This window comes from Coenobita brevimanus, chromosome 5, assembly GCF_032717465.1.
Source record: "Coenobita brevimanus isolate Jiangsu-jjx chromosome 5, ASM3271746v2, whole genome shotgun sequence".
Taxonomy (NCBI): Eukaryota; Metazoa; Arthropoda; class Malacostraca; order Decapoda; family Coenobitidae; genus Coenobita; species Coenobita brevimanus.
The window spans coordinates 19864409-19870408 of record NC_136958.1 but is presented as its reverse complement, the minus strand read 5'-3'; positions in this window follow the sequence as shown (position 1 = coordinate 19870408).

Genomic DNA, 6000 nt, shown 5'->3' with positions numbered 1-6000 from the left:
GCTTTTCTCCTCATTAACTCTCCTCCTCTTACTGACTCCCTTCAACCTCTCTCTCTTCGCCGCACTGTTGCATCTTTATCTCTTATCTATTGCTGCTTCCATGGTCACTGCTCCTCTGAACTCTCTGCATGCATTCCTCCACCTCTTCGACGTGCGCGTAGCACCCGTCTAGCAGCAAACTCTCATCCCTTTTCTGTCCAACTCTCTAATGCAAGAGTTAACCGTTACTCCAAGTCCTTCATTTATGCAACAGGTCAACTCTGGAACTGACTCCCTCTGTCTATATTCCCTGCTTCCTATGATCTCCAGTCTTTCAAATGCAGTGTGTCCAGGCATCTCGAAATGATCGGATCTTGAATTTGGCTCTTTCTTGTATTTTGTTTTTCTCTTGGAAGGAACAGTTTTGCGGGCTCGTTGCCTTTGGTTCCTTCTTCCTCACATAAAATATATAGATATACAGTATGTATATATATATATATATATATATATATATATATATATATATATAGGATGCATCAAGTACAAGAAAAGCATCATCTAATGTCAAAGCTGCTGTATTGCCGAAATCAAGGTAAAGAAGAAGACACCAAATTAAGATGCAAGAAACCATCCCCATGTTTTTTATTTTTTTTTATTGCCAGACGCCATGTATCCCAAACGGGGTGGCCAAGGGCTCAGAGTTAATTGTTTTACAGGGAGGGGCACTAATCCTCCACCAACCCCACTTGACACGTAGGGAGAAAATAGAAGTCGAAAGCGTGAAGATGGTTTCGATCCCAGGTCGTCACTAATCAGACCCAGTTATCTACCAGTGTTGATTTATTAAAAAAAAAAATCCAAAATAATAGTGTGATAAAATTTCTGTTTATTACATGCGTCGAGACTTTTTTGGAGATGGAATTGGGATGACAAAAGAATCATGAAAGTCGTGCGTGCATTTATTATCCTTCAGTGAACTTGGTGGATAGTCGCAATAAATAATAACCAAATTTTGTACTGAGACTTAGAGAAAATGAAGAAAAAGAAACTCGAAGCTAAAATTAATACTCATTAAAGCTTACAGAGTTAGTATATCAACGCAATGCTCACTTTTTTCCTCCATTTTCCAGGAGTTGCGACTTCAGGCGCAAGTGGGTATAAAAATGACCCAGTATGGCATGTCCGGTTTTCTTCTGCTCACAGTATTTGGTAAGTGTCACCACTATGCAGTATGTTATAAATTTGGTGGTTTTACTTTGCAGTGTATACTGTCCATTTTCTAGCCAGAGATCTCTTCTGTATTCTGCAGGGTGTAATATAAAGGACTATGAAGTTTAAGATGCTAATCTATCTCACAGTTCTACATAACACATTTCAAACCACACACATACACTGCGACGCATATGGTCACACGTTAACACAGCTCGACCATATTTTGCATTGCCACACTTCACATTGCCAAACATTAGTCACGCTTCACATCGCCACACCTCACACTGCCACACAGCAGATATGGCTACCTCACCTCACATTTCCATGCTAGATACTACAACACTTCACAATACCGCATCTCAGTCACTCCCCTAACTGTCGTATTGCACACTGCAAACCACACACTGCTAAACTTCACATTGCCACAACTCACTACACTCCTTGTTGCATCGCCTTATTGCACACTGCTAACCATATACTGCCACACCTAACAATGTCGCTCCAAACATTCCACACCTCTGTCTGTCAATGTAACTCCACATGCTCCTCTCAGATACTCCAGTTCCACTCCTTGTACCCTTGGTTTCTGTCCTTCCAGCAAAGACCAGACTTTGCCTTCAATATACCTATAGTAAACACTCGTCGGTTAGAACGACTCACTCTTTAAAAAAAAAAAAAAAAAAAAGTCTGTCGTCAGTTGGAATAGAATACATGAGTTGACCCGACCATTAGATGGCTTAACACTTAGCTTCCGTTGCTCCTTAATCATTCACTGCATCTCATCAATACATCACTCGTCAAGGTTAACACTTCTTTGCTGTGGTTTTATTCTCTCGTGGTATTGTCTCTTCAGGTTTACTCCAGCCCGACAACTTTATTCAGCTGAGTCAGTCACAGGTGCATGAAAATGTTAATTCTCTCACCAGTGAACGGTTGAGTCAACGCTTCTCTGTATTCCTGTTGTCGTCCGACTATTATACTCAGCTGAAAATCAGTCATAGGGGCCTGACAAATTAATCCTTTCAGGGTTAACACAACTCTGGTATGTATTCCTGTTAACGCTAGACTATTTTATTCAGTAGAGAGCCAGTCATAGCCACTTAATCTGGTAGTATTAACCATTTCATGGTCGGTACAACTCTGGAATTGTATTCCAGCCAACAACAGATGGTTTCTTTCAGCTTAGAGTGAGTAAAGGGGGCTGAGTGTGTTAATCATTCACTGCATCCCATCAATACATTACTAGTCAAGTTTAACACTTCTTCACTTGCAGCGCAACTGGAGAACAATTTTTTCTGGGAGTTCTTTCAATACCTTCAACCCAATGACGTAGAGTACATTTAAACTGTGTTGCTTAGCATTACTACACCCTTTTCATCTTAACATGGAATAGGTTCTCGTACTTTCGCGGCTTATATCATGTGGTACCATGGCACCTCTTCGTGACGACAGTAGCATCATAATCTTCTGTTAATATATTACAGTTCAAAAGTCAAAATGGATAGATGGAGAGGTCGAGTTAAAGTGAAAAAAAGATAGTTGAGGAACACCGAGCTGTTAACCCAGGAAAGAAGACGTTAACAAAACTTTAGAGGCACCCCGTTAATTAGGGGGTGAGCAGGGAAGTTTTCTGTGCACTTCTGGCCACCTTGAATGTTTCATACCGTCTCATGCCTCGTCAGATTCAGGCTTTACGCTGACACAGTTTAATTTCTTTTCCTTGGCTTACATTTTACTACATCCTAATTAACTACCCTTTTTTTTTCTTCACTTTTACTTTCGATGAAAATTTTTCCATTTTGTACTCTGAGCTGTAGCTCAGACTACAAAATGGAAAAATAATAGTGTGATAAAATTTCTGTTTATTACATGCGTCGAGAATGTACAGAATGTACAGACGCAGCATTGTTCTGCCACGAAGCCAGGTAAAATAAACTGTAGGAATACGAAAATCAAGGCCTAGTAATGGTAAAATTACTATAATACATGTGTACTTTATGTGATAGCACATGAGGAGTAGCCAGCATTCTTGTACCTTCTGACTCTAGAATATAAGACAATTAAAGCTAACTCTGATAATCGTCTCTATTCCAAATAAAACCTGACATAATATTTTTTTCTAGCAGTGGGTCAAAGGAGTCTGACTTAATCCCAGTACCATTTACTAACTAATGGTGAAGGCAGTTCTAGCATTCTGTTCCAGCTGACGCAAGATGTTTTGGTCGGTTGAGGATGAGTCATGGGACCCAGGATATTCAATATGATGAAACCCTAACTGCAAGTACGAGTATATTCCAGGCTCCTGGTTCACATTCCATTGTATTGTATCATCCACCAAATTATGTTAACAGACTCCTCGTTAAATGTTACGTGATGCTGAGTTTCGTCACTGCTACTAAATCCATCGTAATTACCAGAGAAAAAAAACTATTGAAATTTACTGTGCACCTTTTCAGCACTTTTGTCAATTTCTCCTAATTTACGAGCACTTTAGCAGTTGCAGGGAGGAGTTGTGATATTTAAGAATGCAATCACTTACATTAAACAACGAATTACTGTGGGAAAAATATCCGATTCAGAGGAAACAAAATGCGAAAGTTTATCATAGGGTTTCTCTCTCTTTCTGTTTGGATGGTTTGGCCCGAAGAGTGAAGTTAAAATCACGAGGCCTTCAATGATGACTGAATATAAGTGTGGTCTGTTTTTACTGTATATTTTGTGGAGAGTTTTACCATTTTTGTAACTGAGTGGTCCTTATTTCTCCAGCCCCCGTAACTTTGAAATTTATTTGCAACAACACTTCAAAAATATAATCATCTGGTGGTAGCAGTAATGGATAACAAAATACTTCATCGGTGTAAATGGGTTATGATGATAATGATGACTTTGACAGTGTGCTGGGTGAGCGGTGATATTAGGTGTCCAGGACCTCCTGAAGCCTGTGTCCCCGTGATGTCTAATTTGAGGCATAACAACACCACTGTTTCATTGCATCCCTCTCCTTCCTTCGCAACGAGGTGAGTTAGGGTGTTTGATAACCCATTCAGTATCAGATTCCTTCTGTTTTCTTTCTTCTTATTCATTATTTACATCCGTGCTCGCAAAATGAGATCAGGGGTTATGTTCTGATCGATGTGAGAGAGAGAGAGAGAGAGTGTGTATGTGTGTGTGTGTGTGTGTGTGTGTGTGTGTTTGGGAACAAAATCTGTCCGTCTATTGCAAGACCCCTCAACCCCGTAAGGGGTGGCCACAAACAAATCGCCTCTATGTCACCCTGTTCTCAGCCATTTCACTACCCTACCCCCAGCTCACATTCTTCTCAATCATATACCTCTCCACTCCATCTCTCTATGTCATCCTCGGCCTCCCCCTTCGCTTCCCACACTCACTCACACACACTCTCCTCGTTAGTTTCTCGCTCTCCATCCTCTCTACATGGCCAAACCACCTCAGTGTATTTCTCCCAACGCATTCAGTTACATCCACATCGACACCACAATGCTCCTCCACTTCCTCAGTTGTCAGTCTGTCTCTCTATATAACTCCACATGCGCCTCTGAAATAACTCATATCCACTGCACTCACTCTTGACTTGTGTCCTCCCAACATGGTCCAAGCTTCACTTCCATACTTTAGAGTTGGCATCACAGTAATATCGTGCATCAACTTTTTCTTACTTCCACGATCACTTTTCTATTTTTTATCACTGCTTCAAAGAAGCACCAACCTTTCTTTCTTGCTGTACTCTTTCAAGCACTTCATCCTCAATCTTCCATCCTTACTCATCATACACTACCCATGTAATTACATGTAATCACGCTTTCCATTTTCTTATCCTCCAGCTTCACTGTTCATTCAGTGGCTTCATTTCTCTCGAAGACCATAACAATGTTCTTTCCTACATTCAACTTAGATTCAGTTTCTTACACACACTGTCAAACTCATTCACCAAGCTTGGCAGTTTCCCTTCGTCTTCAATTAACATTACTGTAACATCTGCAAGCAACAGTACAGTAAGTTTCCAAACGCTACCCCTCACTCATTAGGGTCGATCCAACATCCCCTGCCCTACCCTGTATCTCTTTTATAACCCAGTCCATACATAGAATGAACAACCATGAAGAGATGACACATCCCTGTTTCAATGCAACATTCAAATAGAAAAATTCACTCAGTTCACAATCGATATCCACTGCAACCTTGGCATCCCCACACATACTCGTCACAGCATTTACTCAATATATTCTCAGTACTTTCCACATTCCTTGTCTATCAACGCTGCCATATGCTTTCTCTAAATCCATAAACGTCTCATACAACTTCTTTCCCTTCGCTAGAAACATTTCCACTAAACACCTAAGGATGAATATCTGATCGACACAACGTCTTCCCTTGCTACATACTCCCTGTACTTCTTCAACTAATTCCTCTGTTATTTCCCAAACTTTATCAATAAGCATCCTGCCATATACTTTTCCCATTACACTAACAAGACAAATGCCCCTATGATTGCCACTCGCTACTTTTTCCCCTTTTTCTTCGTCTATCTATATACCTAAGCTGCTTCCCACAAAGAAAGGGGGTAGCCGAGATAGGATGACACACTCCCAATTTACTCATCCAAACACACACATTTTTTTGGTATCTAAGCTTCAAGGGGAGAAGGGACAGATCCTCACTCCACCAAACCGCACGGAGGTAAACTGTGCAGTGCAATTGGCGACAACTGCAGCGGGGACCGACAACAGAACTGGTTTACTCCTGCCACATCATAATGCACTCATTCCCTTACCCGCACCTGACATGACC